This window comes from Salminus brasiliensis, chromosome 10, assembly GCF_030463535.1.
Source record: "Salminus brasiliensis chromosome 10, fSalBra1.hap2, whole genome shotgun sequence".
NCBI lineage: Eukaryota > Metazoa > Chordata > Actinopteri > Characiformes > Bryconidae > Salminus > Salminus brasiliensis.
In genome coordinates this window covers 34,778,990-34,800,620 of record NC_132887.1, presented here as the reverse complement: position 1 = coordinate 34,800,620, position 21,631 = coordinate 34,778,990, and the positions used below count along the sequence as shown (strand labels likewise).

The following is a 21,631-nucleotide window of genomic DNA, read 5'->3' as shown; positions in this document are numbered from 1 at the left end:
ACTAGACAGGCTCCTCCAACATCCTCTCTAACCATGTTCTAATCATCTGCAGCTGATGTGCTGACATTTTCAGTAGTACAACATTTGGGGATATTCCAAGTTTTTCTCACAAGAAAAGTTAATTACATTTTAAAATGATTGACACAAATGAAGAAATTGTATTGGTTTAAAGGTGCATGTATTTGTCCCTGTACAGTGAAATGTGTCCTCTGCAATCTGTGGTAGTGAACACACACACACACACACACACACACACACACACACACTAGTGAACTAGGGGCAGTGAGCGCACACGCACGCACGCAGCGGTGGGCAGCCAACTCCAGCACCCGGGGAGCAGAGAGGGTAAAGGGCCTTGCTCAAGGGCCCAACAGCAGCAGCTTGCCGAGCCCGGGAATCAAACCCACAACCCTGTTATTGATAGCCCGGTGCTCTAACCACTGAGCCACCACTGCCCCTAGTTCTTTTACCTCCATCTCTTAATATTGTTAAAGTGAAGACCAAATGTCCACATGTTTAAATTTATAAAAAAATGTTTTCATGGTGTTACTTACCAAGAGAAGGCTACACCGCTGCTAAAGTACATGGCTATCTACTCATCATCAAGTCCATCTGGAGCTGAGTCAGGAGCATAGAAGCAGAAAAACACAATGCAAGTGGCCTACAGGACAGGAGATGTGTCTGCTTTCTACTCAACAAAAATGTTATTGAGGTCTGTGTATTTGCTGTGACAAAGAACAACCGACAAGAGCAAGAGCAAGAGGCCCAGAATGTGGTGAAAAAACAATAAAGATCAGATGGGCCTTGTTGCTTTCCCCTGAACATGACAGATTTCCCTTTCTTGGGTCCTGGTTCCTCTCCCAACCACTGATACCCCTTTTCTGGAAAGCTGCTTTGTGACAAAGCAACACAGCCTTTTACTGTGGAGACCACCACCCAGAGACCCAGAACTGGAATTCCATCCTACACTTACAGTTCCATGCCACTAGGTGGTGGTCTTCGATCACAGTAAAGTCAGTTAAAAAGTCTAAGGCTGTTGATGTGGTAGAGATTTTAATTGAATATTTTTGTAAATATTGTCTTCCATTCGACTGTATTTTACTTTGCATTGTTTCTTTTAATCTGAATAAAACCCCTTAAATCACTTGTTACCACATGAAATAATTAGTGTAAGTTGATAGCTGACACACCCTTTTTACAGTGTAATTTACAGATATTATTTTAAGTTTGCAAGTTGTGTTTATTTTAAAAGACTGTACAGAGCAGTTAATAGTGCACTTGAACAGGAACGTGTTTTACAGATACTACTGAAAACGACTGATGCCCAGCTAAATGCCATGTCCTTCTACATTTAAGGTGGACATAAGTCCATACATGCAATATTACAAAAAGTCCGGTGGGCCTAAGTCAGTAGGACCAAGGCTGTGTGTGTGTGTGTGTGTGTGTGTGTGTGTGTGTGTGTGTTTGTGTGGGGTGGGGTAGGTAGGAAGGAAGGGAAATATTTGGAAAAGCAATTTACATTTACCGAAACTAGTAAATCACTTTTATAGCCTAAATTGGGAAACCATCTTTTTAATGTCATAAAATAAAACATAAGTAAGCATAATAAATAAAATAAGTACAAAAAAATTAGTTTAGTTGAATCATCTTTTACATATTGTTTTTATTATTTTTATGCCAATAGTTGACCTGCCTGTTCATGTAGATGCAGATGTACATACAGGCTAATAGTGGTGGTAGAAGGTGGGACTTGGCACCATCAGCATTATATATATATATCAGCATGGATATTGCGTCTACTGAACGGCATGTGCCATTGGTCTGAATGACTAGTGCCACTGGAGTTAACTATTGCTATTGCCTCCAGTGGTCAATGGCTCATATCTACATGCCCGTCACTTTTCAGAGTTTTTGATGGGCGATTATGAAGTGATGCTGAGAAGCTAGTATGCCAATGTGCAAAGCCAGTGGTTTCCCCACAGGAGGTGTTGGCAGGTGTCTTTCCTATGGGGCACATACCAGTCTCTGAATGGCAGGTGCGGATAGCAAGCGCCACCTGCCGGTAGCTTTAGTGACGTTAGTGGCTAGTGCCAGTTGTTAACAAGCATCTGTGGCAGGTACCATTAGTGAAGTGGCATGTATCAGTGGGTGGCACTTCCTGAACCCTTGCTGTAGCTACCAAACATAAGCTGTATAGAACATATTGGTTTTGTTAGGGCCCTGATTCTTTTGTTCAGTCTGTGATGTCTTTTCTAGCAGTCCTGCACATCACCTGCATTTCATTAGCAGCTTTGCTTAACAAACATTGGACTGTGACTATACTGTAAATGCTAGTTTAGGGGGTGCAGTGAGTCTCAGAACGTCAACTACAAATAATCTGGGCTCCTTAAAAGTAGAGAACACATTTATTTAGTAAGGTGAAAGCATTGGGACATAGTGTTTTGAATACATACTTTTCTTACTTCAACAAGTGAACACAATGATCACATTAGTATAGCTGAACTAATTTCACTAAAACTGTATAGAAAATCATTTCCATTTCCATCACTGTAGTACTAACTCTGGAGCTCAGCACAATTGTCCTTTTACACAAACCAAAGGTACTGTGCTCTGGCCCAATGTGACCCTTGCTTGTTGTTTTACTACCCTACAGTCATTTTCCACTCCTAGAAGTAGTTGTATGGATGTAGGCCAAAGTATTGAGTTCTTATAATAATATATGTCTCCTGGGAATAACATCCAGCCAGATCTTTCCTCAATAAGCTACTCATTGTAGCTTATTTTCAACACTGCAGGACTTCAGTGGGTTAATAATTATCTGATGGGATGAACTGGTTGTTCAGGGTAGTGGACCAGCCCTGGATTTAACTCTCTATGGTACAAAAGACATCATATAATATAATGCCAAAAAAAGTTTGATTCACTTTTCTTGCATGAAAATGTTATTTACAAAAATACATATATATATATATATATATATATATATATATATATATATATATATATATATATATATATATATATATATGTCTGGATGTTATTCTCAGGGGACAGATATTATTATAAGAACTCAATACTTTGGCCTACATCCATACAACGACTTCTAGGAGTGAAAAATGACTGTAGGGTAGTAAAACAACAAGCAAGGGTCACATTGGGCCAGAGCACAGTACCTTTGACATATATATATATATATATATATATATATATATATATATATATATGATTGAGTACAAACTGTGTACACCTTTTACTACTAAAATACTAAAATAATTAATGTGGCAATTCTACTTGTAGTTGTTTTTGTTTTTTTTAAAAGCCAGTGTTTTGCACACAGATCTTTTACGACCACAAATAATAATTAATACAAATGATGTTATTTCTAAAACTATATATAAATACATTAATAAAACATACATTTAACAAATGCCACTCATTTCTCATGTTTGGTAGAAGTTTATTACCCTTTCTGAAGCTCACTGTGTTCCAGGTAAAAAAACAGACCAGGCCACTAAAGTTAATACAGAGGAAAACCCTCAGCATTACCCTGTTTAAAACTCTGTGTAAAATTTAGGCCACCTGTCATCCACTGATCTCGACATGACTTTTTTTATCATTAAATTTACCATAGTAATGGCAGAATGCTGACTGGAGCACAGTGATGCCCTGAGAAATTGAGCAGTGATTGATGATGGTTGTTGAGTGCTGGCATGCGCTGAGGACCTAATCATTCCTTACCACAGTAAGACAGTTCCTGTTTGAGGGCAGATATTTGACAAATATCTTGTTAAATGTTTTCACATTTAATAAAAATATGGATAAAACTGATGCTGTTGGTTTATGTACAGCCAGTGTCACTATGTGGTGACTTCTAATTGAGGTTTAGAGAAGAAGGGTCACAGAATCTAAGAAAGGCCCGTCTCCCTTCACCCATCCCCACCCTCTTCTATAGGGGGACCATAGAGAGCATCCTAAGCAGCTGCATCACTGCCTGGTTTGGGACTTGCACAGCCTCTGACCGCAAGACCCTCCAGCGCATTGTGAGGACAGCTGAGAAGATCATCTGAGTCTCTCTCCCCTCCGTCATGGACATTTACACTGCCCGCTGCATCCGCAAAGCAACCAGCATTGTAGATGACTCCACCCACCCTTCACACAGACTGTTCTCCCTTCTGCCATCAGGAAGAAGGTACCGCAGCATCCGGTCCAACACGACCAGACTCTGCAATAGCTTCTTCCCCCAAGCCATCAGACTTCTCAACTCAACTCAACTTCTGAACTGATGTCTTTTCTGCTACATGCTCTCTCTCTCTCTCTCAACTTCTGAACTGATGTCTTTTCTGCTACATGCTCTCTCTCTCTCTCTCTCTCTCTCTCTCTCTCTCTCCCTCCAACCATTTACCCCAGATAAAATGGGAAGCATTTTTTGCACAAAGCATTTGCACTAATAACCTTACTACCTCACTGGACTCAATATTTATGATTACACACTGCATAATTTGCACACTACCCCTAATTATTTATTATTCTCTGTCTGTACTGTGTTGTATTGTCTGTCAGCACTTGTACTGTGTTGCACTTGTGTTCTGTATGCATTGTGTCTATGTTGCACCATGGTCCTGGAGGAACGTTGCTTCGTTTCACTGTGCACTCTGTATGTAGTTGAAATGACAATAAAACCCACTTGACTTGACTTGAATCAGCACTGTCGTCTGCTTCCCAAAGTTACATTGCCTTAGTATGACTATAGACTATAATATAATTATAGACTGTAATATCATAATTTATTAGTATGTTCATTAGAATCATTATTAATGTATATACAAATATTTAATAGCAATTGTGCATATTTACAAAATATATAATGAAATAATTTAATTTATTAACAACAAATATAATTTAATAAACAGGTTTTTTTTATTTATAACTAAATATGATTAAAAATCGTAGTCTGGTCTCGGTCCTAAGACTTCTGGTCTTGACTCGGACTCGGCGTGTCTGGGTCCTGCTCCTGACTCGGACCCCCAGAATCATTCACTACTGGCCCAGCCAGCTATCCCCCCTACATTAGCGTGACGCAGAGCGTGTGACGAAACACGCCCACCGGAGTGTACAGCAGAGCGGAGAGGAGGAAAACACACACACCTGCCTCTCCCACACACACACACACACACACACACATCAGCACAGCTCAGCTCAGCACAGTGCTGGATGATAGGCTCGTCTGGAGGACTCCGTTCGGCGAGTCCGTCGCGGCTGTAAAGGTAAATAGCGCTTCTTTAACGGACACTTTAACGGTCAGAGACTGGCTGTACCTCTGTCTGTCTGTCTGTCTGAAACGAACGGGGGGAGGTTTCCCCTCCGCGGGCCTGCGCTGAATTACCGTTGAGCGCGCGGCCTGTGGGCTAGGGGGGCGAAAACGTGTGCGCGTGAAACGTGTCCATCAGCACAAACAGGCGGCTGGTGAATTACACTGCATTCAGCTTGTAGGATTTCCTCCAGGACAAAACACAGGCGATAAATATGACGACGTGGTTCTCTGCCTGGTTCATGACCAGTGAATGACCGCGCCGTGTTTTTCGTTTGCCCTCCCCGCCGCCACGTTTTCTAGTGTAACAGACCGCCGCAGGGTGAATGTGAGGGCGAAAACCGCCCTGTTCAAACGCATGAACATCAGTAGGGATAGCCCTGCCCTGCGTGCCGGAGGTAGGATGTGGGTTAGTGGAACAGGCAGTGCATGTTTACACACAGTCCAGTGGCCCAGCAGTAGGCGTTCATGCCGCAGACGAGCCGCCTCCTCTCACTGCTGTTGACCCTGGAGGACGAGCAGCCTGCGAGGCGGAGCTGAGCCGCGATGCTGGCTCGCTGAGAAGGGCAGCACACGGGTCTGCTCCTCACAACACTAGAGAAGAAACCTGCTAAGGGTCTGAGCATCCCCAGTGTTAGAACTGTTGTTACTGTGAATAACTAAGCAAGAAAAAATAGCCTGATTATTAAAAAAGGCATGTCTTTGATATGTTAGGTTATGTTATTTTATATATATTTTTTAAAATAACAAAAGGAAATCAAATGTATGACCACTACTTACTTTAAGTACTGTAAGTATCACATTTCTTATTCCCGTTTTTACCCATTCCAAAAAGACCGATCGCAGAATTTCAGTGATAGGTCACTATGAGGGCCAAAAGCGTGGGCCTTATCAGATAGTTGTGGATTTTGGAGGTGCGTTTAGGACCATCCTGCTGTAGACGCCGTCCTCAGCTTCAGCCTTTTTGCAGATGGTGCTGAATTTAATGGCAGCCATTCTTCCTTCTACCAGTGAAACGTTCCCCGTGCCACTGGCTGCAACACAAGCCCCAAGCATGATCGATCCACATGTACGCTTAACAGTTGGAAGGGTTTTCTTCTCTTCGTGAAATTCTGCACCCTTGTTTTCCACCAAGCATCAGGCTTGCTTAGATTTGTGGTGAGGACGCAGGAAAGATTTTCCACTGACGACTCTTTCAGAAAAGTCATGTTTGTTCAGGTGTTGCTGAATCTTCCTGAAGGTCTTTGGCCGTTCTAGCAATTCTATGAGCAGTTCTCCGGAGCCCCTTTCAGAATGGCACGGCTATTAGAAGAGGATTCTGTATGTGTGAAAGCAAATGTCCAAATCAGTTGGACCGGACCGGACCCAGACTTTATCCTGCCAGCCCCTCTAATAATGTTCAAGTGAGCCCACGTGTGAACAGAGCATATTCTTTTTCGGAGAACTTACAGTGGCTCATACCTACACAGGGTCCGCCACAGGCCTAAACCATGTATGGTGAGAACGGTTCCGAGAGCAGGACAGCTGCTGATTGTTGGGGCTAGGTTTGAAGAGTCAGAGTATTTAGTAAGCTTTGCATCTTCTATTGTAAACTAAAGAAAGCCTGTGTCTAGTTTAATGAACTCCTGTTCTTAATGAACGGCTTCCAACACATCATTCTTTGCTGTCCACAGGCCCCCTGTAGTGGGCCCTCACTCCTCAACCCACTCCTTTCTTTTATGAGCGGTGTGGCATCCTGCATTGTCTTTTCGGCGGTTCTCCACCAAACACTTGCACAGGAATTAAACATGTGTAGGACATGTAGACCTGAGTGACTAGTGCTAGTACAGTTTCTCAGTGAGCCATAGAAACTCTGCATTTACATTTAAGGCATTTAGCAGACGCTCTTATCCAGAGCAACTTACAAAACCCTCAGCTAGTTTGAATAGGCTAAAAATGTAAAGATACCTAGACACTACTAAACACAAGTCAGTAGGGTGACCATAGTACTCTGCTATTCACCCAAGTACTCTCAGGAAAGGTGGGTCTTCAGTCTGGGTTTGAAGACAGCAAGCGACTCTACTGTTCGGACCCCCAGGGGAAGCTCGTTCCACCACTTTGGTGCAGGACAGAAAAAAGCCTGGACGCTTGGCTTCCGTGGATTTTGAGGGATGGCGGGTCGAGCTGAGCCGTACTTGAAGCTGGAAGGGCTCTTGGTGTGGATCGGCTTTTGACCATTGCCATCAAGTACGGAGGTGCTGGTCCGTTCTTGGCTTTGTAGTCAAGCATCAAGGTTTTGAATCTAATGCAGTCATTTTTTTTTTTTTTAAGGGAATAGAATTGAATGTCCCTGCGGGCTCCTTTAGCTTCATCTCTTAAAGCTTATTTAAAGATGTATGAGACAGATGTTCTTGTAGAATAAAGTATTTTGAACATTTGTGCTGTTATACATGTATATCGTCGCTGTCCAATGAAAAACATGCATCTCAAAATAACCCTCTCAACTTCCAATGGAAGTCAATGTAAAATAAGTTTATTCCGAGTCATTTTGGAACATTTCTATTGGTCCATTCATCCAGAATTAGTTTCTCTCAGGTGGAGTAACAAAACGGTGTGAGTAACATGTGGCTTATATTTTTACTCAAGCCTTTTTTTTTTAGCTCATGTTTATTACATATTAAGCAAATGCTAGTGAGGTATTGCTTAGAGCTGGGCTACATGACGATACTTTATCGTAGGGCTAGGCGATATGGTAAAAATACTACATCACTATATTTAAAGACTTTTTTTGCAACACGAAATTTATCATGATCCATATAATCACAGACTAAACACATCAGCAGCCACAGATTCTTATAAACTACTGTTCAGATACTCTCCTGTACTAAATGCAGTGATTTGTTTTCAACATCTGCTGCACTTAATCTAATTAACCCAGTCTAGTTATACAGTTAGTAATGAAACCTGCAGCTGATCAGTGTTTATTAAGCACTAACCATATCCTCAATATGCTGAATATGAGAAAAGCTTATTATCATGATGACAAAATTCATCACGATATGATAAAATATCGTCATATCGCCCAGCTCTACTTTATCGTATCATGATAAACTTGTGATAGTGATGCACAAGATGCTTTTCTAAGCATATGGAGGATGCTGTTAGTGCTTAATGAACACTGATCAGCTGCAGGTTTCATTACAGACAGCGTACTTAGACTGATTTAGAATAAATACTGTACTCAGGACGGGAGAGTATCTGAACAGTAGTTTTTAAGAATCTGTCACTACTGATGTTTATTATTACATGTATTGTGATAAATATTGTTTAAAGTCTTTTACCCAGTCCTAGATATAACCCTTATAGAAGGGTTTAAGGCCTCATATCCCACATAAGGCCCACATGTTAATTTATTAAGCACATTTCCATAATTTCCACCTTCTCTAAACTGGCTGCTTTTATTACCTGAAATATTATTTGAAATCTGAACTATGCAAAACACCTATATTCTGACTAATCATATTTTATGTTGCTATTCCTCCATCTCAATTATTTCTTAAAAGCTTATTGAAGGTCTTTAGGACTGTTGCTCAGGATTAACTTGTTTTCTATGACGTGCCGCTATTTTTAGAGATTAAGGCAGAAGATTAAACCCGAGAAGTTTTGCGTCTGATGAGCAACTGACATTGCAGTGAGTAAAGATGGAAAAATGTAAAGAAGAGCCTGTTTAGTTTTTTTATCTCCGTGATGTCTGCTCGTCAGATGCAAAGCCCCCCTGGGTTTAATCTTTTTTGAGCGTGACTGGACTGAACAGCAAATAATGATCCGATGGCATTGTACAGCTGCGGCTTTCATCATCGCTCATCCTTTTCATTTCTGACAAAGCCATACATCACAGCAGGGCGTGGTGTGGCCTTTAACAATCGGTCATACACACCCCGACGCCAAGCCAGGCGAACACCACTACTGCATGGAACCTCTGGTCTTTATTCAGCTTGCGTTCATGTGTGTTATGTCTTCATTGTTGAAAGGCATCTTTTGTGCTGGTAGGGAACAGTAACTTTAGCCCAGTGCTATGCGTTCAACTGCACTTTGGACAAATACAGTAGTAACACACATGCGGTTCTATAATTAACACTAATTCTATACTAACTAACTAACTAACATACACTAATAACTGTTTTTTGTGTAGTGCAAGTAGTGTTGCACCGATATTAGTATCAGCACCGATACTGGCACTTACACACAGTATTAGTATCGGCAATAGAGAGCACAGATACCACAAAGCTTACTGACGCCCTCCTTAGAACATTTTTGGTTGCATACTTTACTATTAACCAAACGTTTAAACAACCAGTAAAAGCATAAAGTCATAAAGTTATTACCATTAAACAGACATTTAATGAACTTTTACATTTTACACTTTTTTTTGTTTCTATGTGGTGTTTTTTAGGTTTGTTTAAAGGCCATACGCTGAAGTTTAGTACCTTTTTACCTCAGAACCTGAACGTGAAATTGCTACAAATTGGTATCTGTTCACTGCTCTGAAATATGGATTTTAAACACCAGTTCAAAAGTTGTTTGGTCAATAGAAGCCAGATTATGTTTTCTGCATTGTGGCAATTTTTATTTTTAATAGCTCTGAAACTTCTCAAATGTACAGTTCCTCAACCAGTAAACGCTGTTCTTTCAAGCTTATTATATCTTTTTTGGAATAAGATATAAAAAAGTACAACCTATAAAATAGATTTATAGCTGTCTATACAGTATTTAAGTATTTGAGTTGGTATCGGTACTCTGTATCGGCAGATACTTGAAAATCTGGTATCGGTATCGGAAAGGAAAAATTGGTTGCATCGGCGCATCCCTAATCTCAACCGTGTAGTTGAGAGAAAAATTTGCATGTGGCACCTAATATGCTATTGCTACAAGATAATTTTCCAAAAAGGAAGATACTAAAGCTTCTCCTGAAGGCACTAAAAACGTGTTTGCAGTCAGTAATCGCTCGAAACCACAGCGAATACACAGCAGTAAGGAACACGCTTTAGTTTGGCGAATTCTGCCGCTACCAGCAGTAGCAGGGTGAAGGCTGGCACGTGCTTCCTTTGAGTTACACAGAGCTCTTTATATTTGGTCATTTTTCTGTTTTAAAATAAGGAATGAACAGATTATATGGACGCCACATGTGAACGTAATACGGTAATACCATATACCGCATATACCGCACCACACTGGGGTTGGCTAGGGAGTATGGTTAGACGTTATCCACTTTTTTCACACCGCTATTCTGTCTTGAAATAATATCACTGTATACCGCAACATTATTTCAAGACAGAATAGTGTGTGTTGCGTTAAACCAAGTGTTACTAACGCATCCCTCCCAGTCATAAGAACGACTTGACGTTTGTCCCACTGATGGCATGTCCAGGAAAGGAGGCATAATAACATTATGGAGTACAGATGCATTTTCCTGGATCACTCGTAATGCTGCTGTGTAAGTGCTGTCCTTGCGACCTTGTTTCTAGCCGAGGGAATGTGACTGGGAGGATTAAGGCGGCATGCACTTAAAAGGAGATTATTTTCATGATTACTTTTGCTCGCCAGCGTAATTTAAAGCCGAGCATGTTGGTAAACACTCCAGACGTCTAGAAACATCACGGCAGTAGCCAGAGTAACACTTTTGCTTTTTGCGTACGGTCCGAGTACTGAGTTTCGTAACTGCGATTTCGTGACATTTCATCAAATTCTGAAGTGATGGCAGTACAGACATACTGCTAGAGATCAGCAGTTCTACAAATGCAAAGAAATAAGTGCGATAAACGGTAATTTTGTCATTTTAGGAGCATTTTACGACTCTGATGAAATGATAATACTATAGCAAAACGCAGTTATACCCTTTTCAAGAGGAATTCACTTTTGATCATGAATTGGAATATGATCAAATGTTTTAAAATCCCAATTAGATAAAGTAAAACCACTGTTTTTAAACAACGTCGACATACCTCGTTCACATTCATGGGCCCGCCTCGTCTGTTAGGTTTACAGCCAAAATGTTCCCACACCAGAGCTGTAGAGCGCAGCTTTGATGCCATTTGTAGTCCATTCGGACTCACTCGTCCAAACTTTCTGGCCGGAACTGTGCAGTCTTTGGAGGATCACAGCCATTAGCTGACAGATACACAGCCAACGCAGTGTATCTGCCGCTGTGCACGAGTTGAGGTGAGGTGCAGCATGCAAGACAGTCCGGATCCTTCCTGCATCACAGCCAGATTCCAGCGTCTCTGCTAAAACACTCAAGTAAACACAATCAGCAATATCAAGCTCAGCTGAAATTATCGGGGTCACGTCCAGAAATTGTACGATTAATCGGTAACGTAATAATCGTGACAGGCCTTGAGAGTAGGTTTCTCTTAGATCCTCAGAGGGCCGACAGCTCTGATCTGTGTGATTCAGCCAATAGCGCTGTGAGAGCTGTGGCCCAGAAAGAACGTGCCTCATTAACAGCTTAATTCGGACTTTATTAATACACCAAATACACTGATATTGACATCTTCATGTACCAGCATAATCCAACATTTCTTACTTAAAAGCTACTACGCTTTAAAAGGAGTTCTTATCTTAAGCACTTTACTGAAGATGAGCATCTAAAAGTAGGGCATTGTGCTCAAAGTACATCATGCAACGCTGCACTACCCCACAGAAGGAAGGGCAGAGTTAACATCACATCACACGCTGTGTGTGTGTTTGCTATTTCAGGCTGAATTTGGATTGGCTTCACTTTCTTCCTGTTATCCGATCCAACATTTTCTGCTGATATCAGCCCGATACCCATCTCCATCAATGCTGATATGCCTCTCTATCAGTAGCACCATATTTCTCTCTGGCTTTAATAAGCAGGGACAAAACGTAGCTATAAGAAATGCACAGAAATAGAAAGCATGCTCTAAAGTGTGCAGAAATATTTAAATGTGCTCTTCTGCAATTTGAACCGCTAACATTTATGCATTTTAGCATATGACTGCATTTATTGTATTAATTAATGCAGCATATAATGTTGTAATATAAAGTTGGACCACAAGCTAGGTTGGAGTCTCATTCAATCTCATTCAATTTCATTACAACACTGTAAGAATGTTGCGTATTGAGCTTAGGTGGCTTCATAGACTCTCATCTCACCTTATTTTCAAACCGAAAAATGACCAAATGCAGCGCTCAGTTTGTTCACAGGGTAACAAAGTGAACATTGCAGTTTTAAATCAATTAGTTTGTAAATATTAAACCGTCAGTCTTGCCATTTTAAATGTTACTCGGCTCCACCAAGTATCCGACAGCCTAGTGCAGTTGCTGTTGAGCTACTGACCGTCAAGTGTTGACGATAAAAACTTATGTCAGAGAGCTAAAAGTTGGTGTTGGGAGGAACAGAAAGGCAAAATGAGAGACTGTGAGCCACGGATCTGCAGTGTTTGGACTTGCTGCTGGCTATCCAGGCTTAGATAAGTTAACTTGCTGGCTAAACACCACAGCGTAGGCCGTGTTCCAGCAAACTGACCCTCAGATCACACCTGTTTAGAGGATACAGTTGAGTAATCTTGGCGTTTGTCTTGATGGTCTTTGAGTGTTTTCGACTGTTTTCAGGCTGTTTACAAACTCCAGCAGCACTGCTGCATCTGATCCACTTGTGCCAGCGGAACACACTAACACACCAACACCATATCAGTGTCCCACCCATATAATACCTGCTCTGTGGTGGTCCTGTGGTCCTCTGTTATCAAATTGGCCTAAGACCACCTGTATGTTCCACAATACGTCTGGAAAGATGTTCTGTGGACAGATCATAGTGTGGGGCTGCTGTTCTCTGGCCTCAGGGACTGGATGGCTTGTAGTCACTGAAGGAACAGTGAATGCAAATGTGTATGTACACACTTTACAGGACAGTGTAAGTGCAGCAGTCCATGACCTCAAGCTGAAGAGATTTGGGCCGACAATGTCCCAAAGCAAACAAGCTAAATAAACTAAAGAGGAAGTCCTGACCCTAACGCTATTAAGATGAGAGAAGGGCAATCAAGGCAACTCAATCATGAACTCATTTTCCTCGCTATCCTGGGATACGCATTATCTTTCTAAAAGTGTTCGGACACATGTAGTTTAGTGCAAACATGCTTTTAATAAAAAAATTCTTTGTAGGTTTATCTTTGGCCCGAATAACTGCGTTAATGTGTTTAGGGAAGGCCCAGTTTCTGAAAACATGAAAATGGGATAGCTACTCACTTCTCATTTATTAATGTAAATGTGAGCAGCTCGATGCACACCACAACTGTACCCTACCTGCTATTCCCTCACTGTATAAATCAGTAATATAGGGTACTAAATTCTACACTTCAGACACTACCTGATCTGACACATGGCTATGCTTATAAGTTGAACCTGCTTTTGTTGCTGTAAATGTCTCTAATGTCCAGGGGAAAATGCTTTCTGCTAGATTTTGGACCATTGCGACAAGAGCAATAGTGAAGATTAGTCAAGATATTGGGTGATCACCGACCCATCCCAAAAGTATTGGACGAGGCACCATCATTTCAGAGAACACAGTTCTTCCACTGCTAGGGGGCTTTATACCCCTCTAGCCCATGCATGGCATTAGGCAACATGGTGCCAATAGGATCATGTTTATCTGCTCCAGAGAGTCTTATTTGATTGACAGTACTTCTCTACATGGACCAGACAAGCTGTGTCAGCAATGGGTGCGACCTAAAGGTAGCTGAATGCACTCATTAGTGGGGGGGTGTCCCCAAACATTTGGACATTTAGACAAACTCTATGGACTACACCATTCCATTGCAGTTAACCCTGTATTTTTTTATTCTGAGTGCACTAGAGGGCAACGCAATTTCTGGTAAAGCAGAGCAGAGCAGTTGTGGTAGAAGCCCTGAATGATCCAGTGGAATAAGGCACTGTCACTATGACCAGAGGATCGCTGGTTCGAATTCCGGTCATGATGATAGCCATCAGCAGCCAGGGTCCTGAGAGAGCACAATTGGCCTTGCATCTCCTGGGTGGGTAGTCAGTCAGTACAGTGCTGCCAAATGTACCCTAAACAAATTCAGATTCAGCACACAGATGTGCAGTATTGCCAATAGAATAAGACTCTCTGGAACAGAAACACAAACCTTTTGGAAGCCTGTCAGTTCCATGCCAGGTGTGAGGTAGAGTGGTATAAAGCCCCACAGGAAGGCGTTTTCTGGAATGATGGATGGTGCTCCATTCAGTACTTTTGGGATGAGTTGGGGATGAGGTGGGGTGGTGATCGTCCCGCATCCTGACCTCATTTACCCTCTTATCGCTGAATTTAATCAAATTTTTAGAGCAGTGCTTCAGAATCTAGTAGAAAGCCTTGACCCTTGGACAGTAGAGACAGGATCAACTCTTTTTTTTTTTTTAATACATTGACTTTTGATGGAAACAATGAATGAGCAGGTGTCCCAATACTTTTGCCCATATAGTGTATTTAAAATACTGAATAGATTCGTGCTACGTGACTGAAGATAAGGCAAATGTTCATATTGCTGAAAACATCCCATCACTCAAGCCCTCAAGTTTGGTCGTTGTGTAATCGTTGTCTACAGTCAGTCTTTGCTTCTACTGCTTCAGTATTTTAGCTGTCCTGCATCAGGCTTTGTTTAACAAATGTTTACACGTTTAAGATCAGGCTGCAGTAGACATAGGAGTTAACATGTTCTTCCATGAATGATCTGCAGGGTACTTCGGCAATGCAAGGGAAAGTCTTTGACGAGTCGTTGTGGATAGAGTCCTGTCTGCTCCCTCCTGGAGCTGAGAACTTTTTTTTTGTTCTCCTCTTTTTCTTTCCGCTACTCTGGGTTTATGATTATTTCATGAAAGTTTGTCATGAAAGCCTGCCTCCAGCCCTGCGCCGAACATTAACAGTAGCTCCCGTACCCTCTCGACTGTAAGAAAAGCCGGAGTGCTCGCCGAGGCATGGAAAACATTTGCCTGATTTCTGCGAGCAGAGCGAACGCAGCTTGATTCAGAGGTATGAATTATTTTAATACCTACACTGCACTTCACTTTTCAGAACAGGCTCTACCCCGGAGTTATTCATAGACTCTTCGCTCTTAGCCTTCCAGACCTGACACGTTCCCAGACTGAGATTTCATTGGTTAAAGAAAGTAACCAGTCAGGGAAAGTGTCTCTCTCTTAACGGGGAGGCTAAAGGTCTCGGGAAGTTAGCCCAGTGTTGTAGTTGGCTGCTCTTAGATTTTGACTGACATGAATAAATGAAGCGACGGAGTGCTGTTGGATGACACGTCCTGGATTAAAGTTTAATCGGTTGCACAGGTTCTGCTCAGCTGGGGCTGTTGTGTTATCCAAAGTTTTGACGGCCACATAAATGAGCATATGTCATTTATGTTTTACATTTGCCTTGATGGCTCCGCCCACCAAGTAGTGGTGCTCCTACCCAGTCGATCAGTTGGGTCCCATAGGTAAATGGCTAGGGTTGCCACCAATTCTGTGCCAGTGGCGAAATTCAATGTATTTACTATGTGTGTGTGTGTGTGTGTGTGTATGTATATATATATATATATATATATATATATATATATATATATATATATATACATATATATATATACACACACACACACACACAGTAAATATATAAGAAATGGCTTGGGTTGCCACCCATTCTGTACCAGTGTTGAAATTCTATATATATTTACTGTGTGTGTGTGTATACATATATATATATATATATATATATATATATATATATATATATATATATATATATATATAACGTACTGATGCCTATTCTGAAATAATCATGCATCCCTACAGCAAACTGCCCAGGTGTGTTTTGTGTGTAGGTGTTGGTGGTTCAGAAGGAAATATCGCTTATCAAATGCTTATAATATTAACATTAATATTTTTAGATATATGAAAAACATGTATCTCCTTTTTTGCCTATTTTTACTTTTCTCCGTGGTTTGAACTCCATATAGATATTCTATTTAGAGATTTCTAGAAATAATATTGTGCCGCCACAACAGATCTGATTATTTGAGGCATGGACTCCGCAAGACCTCTGTAGGCGTCCTGTGGTATCTGGCATTGAGAGGTTACCAGCAGATGCCCTTTAAGTCCCTTAAGTTCTGAGGTGGGGCCTCCATGAATCAATGAGCCTTAGGTGCCCATGATCCTGTCGTCGATTCACTGATTGTCCTTTCTTGGAGCATTTTTGGTAGGTACTGACCACTACATACCACTGCCTGATGTTCTGCCCCATTCTTATGCTCGGCCATTTTTCCTGCTTTTAACGCATTACCTTCAAGAATTGTCTGTTTACTTGCTGCCTAATCTGTTCCACCCCTTGACAGATGCCACTGTAGATGAAGAGAAGTTTTTCTTATTTCACCTGTGAGTGATGCTAATGTTATGGGCTGTTTGCTGTATACCGACTGTATACCAGGCATGTTGTAATGGATTGGAAATCAGCCATTGTAAGCTCTACTCAGTCCCCCCGATCCTTTGTTTTTCCCCACAGTGTTGTAGCAGATTTACGGCTTGCAGCAGTGAGAAGTGTTACAGTAAAACTGGCGCTTCAGTTGTGGGAATTGCTTTTCCTCCAGATGTTTGTCTAAACTTTGCCATTTTTGCCCATGCCACCAAACACATGTCTGGAAGTACACTGGTTAGAACCAGAAACCATGGTGGAAATGCCGGTGGGAACTCCATGGTCAGCATGTCAACTCATATCTTTAGAATGATGAGGGAGGACAGTCAGACCTCATTAAGATGCTCATTGGTCTGCTACCAAACAAAATGTCTGTCCAGAGTGTCACATGAATAGTAGTAATAGTTCACTAAAAGCATTTTTCAGATGTATGATTCCCCAAGAGGCTTGTTAGTTTAACACATTCTACAGTAGCTTTGGTTGAGCATGGGTCAAAAATTGGGGTTGGGGGGGCATTTCACGCACAGCTAAATGTTGTAGCTAATGGAATCAGATTTTTTCTGCATTTAGATACTCAGATTGGATTGGGGACGTGTGCTTCCCCAAGAGGCTTGTTAGTTTTACACATTCTACAGTAGCTTTGGCTGAGCATGGGTCCAAAATTGGGGTTGGGGGGGCACTTAACACACAGCTAAATGTTGTTGCTAATCGAATCAGACTTTTTCAGCATTTAGATACTCAGATTAGATTGGGGACATGTATGATTCCCCGAGAGGCTTGTAAGTTTTACACTTTCTAAAGTAGCTAAAGACAAAATGGACAGACTGACAATATATTTTCTCCCGGAACGCACAGCCAAATGGTGTGGCTAATCAAATCAGATTTTTAAAGATTTTTTAAATACTCTGATTAGATTGGGGACGTGTGCTTTCCCAAGACGCTCGTTAGTTTTACACATTCTACAGTAGCTTTGACTGAGTTTGGGTCAAATTTATATATATATATATATATATATATATATATATATATATATATATATATATATATATAAGACTGACGAAATTTGGAACGTGTGGCTAATCAGATCAGACTTTTTCAGCATTTAGATACTCTGATCGGATTGGGGGCAGTATAACTGAATCGTGACATCCTCCCTCTCTCCAGTATAGAACCTGACCTTTAGTACACACTGAGTTTAGTATGGAAGAGAAGGCACCGGTTATGGTTGGTGGCAGTGTGGTTTAGCTCCTCATCTGAGTAGAGCTGACTTAGCAATCAGCATGCTGGCTTACTCGAATCCTCCCAACTGATTGGATGTGCGGTGTCTTTTATGAGTTTATTTACAGTCAAGGGAAGGAAGCAGAACATTTGCAGACAAACACTAGTGTCCCTGGTCCTTTAGGCGGTGCAGAAGTGTGCCAAACTAGTCAGTTTTCTCTGCCACACAAAGCTAACTAATAAGCTTGACTTGAATGAGCCTGACTTTAGATAGATTAGCGAGCCATCAGGCCCTTGCTGTAAAGTACAAGACAACCTCGTCTATTACATGATCCAGTGCGCTAGCCAATAAAGCAGGTGTTTAAAACATTGGAAATCTCGTCACGTTAAAAAGGCACCGCTGACGCCACAACTGCTGTGATGCACGTCTAAATCACAGATGAGTAAAGAGAAGGTAGTGACGGAAGACGCAGCCGTACAGCGGCATTAGGATTATCATTCTAATGCTGTAATGCGTCGTCTACAGACAACACATGGGTAGAGACGAGCGTTAGTCATCAGCTGAAAGACGTGCAGCTAATCACAAATGGCTGTGTTTTCTTCAGTCAGGTCGAGAGAGCTTATGAAACAGGCTCTCTCTCCTTCTGGACAAATTCACAACAGTCATCTCGCATCAACAGGGTCATTAAACCGTTAGCTAACGAGTTAAGAGACAGCCAACTTAAAAGATAACCAGTTGATAGCCACTTTTTTTTTTTTTTTTTTATCAATGAGCTAAAATTACCATGTTAAGAGTTATGCAACTTATGTAATTAATTATTTTTGGTTGAAGAACGCTCCCAGAAATAATTGTGATATTACTTCTTTAACAATATTATTGTCATTTAAAGACTATTTAATGCCACTGATAAAATGATGATATAATGGCATAATAATGCAATTACGGCCTTTAAAAGAGCAACAATCTTTATTAACTTTATTAATTATTAAGAATATTTAGACACTGGAACTGGAATATAGAAAATGTTAAAATATTGTGAATAAATAAAACGTGAATAAATGAAAACCAATCTTTTTATTCGGCTTAAAGCCAGAATGGTCCCACGCTGGATCTGTGAAACACATGCCAACATCCATGGTCCAGAATGGATCACGATAATATTAATAATCAGGGAACACGCCGATGTCACTTTTTCCATACCGATGCCAGATTTTCAAGCATGTGCCGATTCTGAGTACCAATACCGATACAAACTCTGACTATACTGAATATAGACGGGTGTAAATCCTGAAAGTTATAGTGTCCCACTTTTTACAGGTTGTTTTTTATATCATGAGGTTTAAAAGTACAGCATTTACTGCTTGAGGAACTGCATATTTGAGAACTTTCAGAGCTATGAAAAAACAGAAATAGCCACAATGCAGAATGTAGGAAAGCATAGTCTTGCTAAGCTCGACCAAACAGCTTTTTAATCTGTGTTTAAAATTTATATTTCAAAGCAGTGAAAAAAAGCCAAGCCAAAAAAAAGGTACTAAACTTCAGTGTGTGTGAAAGAGAAAGTGCTAAAAGTTCCATTAAATGTATAATTTATAATGTATAATGTTTAATGGTAATCACTATTTATGACTGGCTTTTGCTGATTGTTTAAACATTTGGTTTCATAACTAATGTTCTATATTAAAAAAGTCAGTATGCTTCACGGTATCTGTGCTCTCTGTGTAAAAGTGCCGATACGGTCTCAGTGCAACACGAACCCATACTGTACCAATATTCAGTTCTGGCTGTGCTTGTCCCTAGATTCACCTAGGCTGGCCTTTTCATTACTATATTCCCTGAACAAAAACACTGGATCACTCTCTTCTCTTCTCTAACACAGACATTTATCACATGCTTAATCCCCCCCCCATACATACACTGGATCCATGAGCCCTGGACTATCCACTGTGTTCTGCTGTCGGCTCTCTCCAGCCGAGCGTCTGGAACACAATCGCTCGGCCTTGACTGACAGCTTCTCTGATACGATCTGCATTTGCTTGACCTGTTCAGGGGCCTGACACGGCCTGCAATGACGAGCTCGGTTTTACGTCAGACACGCACATTGAGGTCAGGGATGTAGACTTAGCTGTGAGGTAGGACTTCTTTTTAGTTTTCAAGGCTCTGCATATCAGACTCTCACTCATACTTACGGCCAACAATCAGAAATGATTGTATATAATAATTGTATATAATATAATTAAATGTGTACTCAGCATTTATGTTCTTACTGAATTTATTTAGTAATTGACTTATTTGACAGGTTATTATAAAGCCTGTTTAACTGTCTAAACATTTTTCTGAAGGTGAAGCTATTCTTCGCTTTTGTGTTCATCGCTGAAAAGGAGGACACTCACACTAGGATCTTGTAAAGCAGGCCTGTTTCATGAAGTATTTGTTATTAAAAATAGTTTTTAGATGACAAAGTAAAAGTGTATATGAAGTGAAACATTGCTTACCTGGGCTGAGCAACTCATTAGCAGGCTACTCTAGTAATAATCAGAGGTCAGAGGCTTTACTGAAGGATTCACGGTAAAACTGCATCATACCAAGTAAAGAATATTCCACTGTATTTTCTGACGCTTTAAATGTCTGCATTTAACTGTACACTGTGTTTCAGAACACTATGTTTCTCAGTATGTTTTTCAGCAACTATAGCACAAAGCTTACTGGCACCCTACTTACCCTACCATTTTTCTTTTAGATGGAACATTTTTGTTTGCATACTTTATCTTTCAGTCTTTTCGAGTATCAGTCAGAGTTGGTATCTGTATCACTATTCCCTATTGGCAGATGCTTGAAAATCTGATATCCGTATCAGAAAGGAAAAAGTGAAGCTAGTATTCACCAGTTAGCATGACATCATTTAAGCAAATGTAATTGGTGACCATTTACTTTCATTAGCTGTCAGCAAAATGACCATGCCTACCTTACCCTTTCCTTTAATGGTTATTAAACCCTGTAAATATACACCAGCACTAGCTTGGCGCTTAACAGTCCAGCGGAAATGAGCTTTACGGCATCAGTGGTACTCAGGTTTTTTACAAAAGGTGAATTTATCTGTGTAATAAGACAATATCTGGCTAAAACAGCATAAAGATCTATCCAAATATTCATATTTTCATATTCATCTTTAATCAAGAGCACCATTAATATTGGAGGGTACTGAGATGCTGTCGCTGGGGCATTCAGAGATGAATAATTCTGTATACTGTGTGACATTGACTTTACTGTGCTTAAGTCATGAATTATATCATATTTCGCCTCTACAACATTTTACCTGCCACAGTGACTGCAGAGGCGGAAATCAGCCCACTGTCCTGCATTGTGGTCAAGGATACCGAGCATGGATCTGAATGGCCCTATTTGACTGTAGACTATTAAGTATTTAATGGGAGCACTTAACCTCAACCTTGTGTGGGTTGCCAGGCACTTCTGCAATGCAGTGATCTTATGCAGACACATTATGTACAGTGCAGTGAGTTAAAAGTTAAGTGTGTAGTCATTTTTTGGGGGTTTGCACCTTACGTCAACACGTTTTCCATGTCTGGATTTTATCTGGATATACTTTGGCCAGATTCCATTTGTATTTTCTATAAAATGCATCTGTCGTGTAACCTGA

At 40.8% G+C, this 21,631-nt stretch overlaps 1 protein-coding gene across 2 annotated transcripts in view; it reads left to right on the top strand.

Moving 5' to 3' along the window:
* The first annotated feature begins 5,119 nt into the window (after positions 1-5,119).
* Positions 5,120-21,631, top strand: part of ptpreb (protein tyrosine phosphatase receptor type Eb) — a 41,758-nt gene continuing 25,246 nt past the window's right edge. For both annotated transcript variants that reach the window (XM_072689928.1, XM_072689927.1), the window contains exon 1: positions 5,120-5,264. The gene's annotated coding sequence lies outside the window, so the exon portion shown is untranslated. The remainder of the gene's footprint in view (positions 5,265-21,631) is intronic.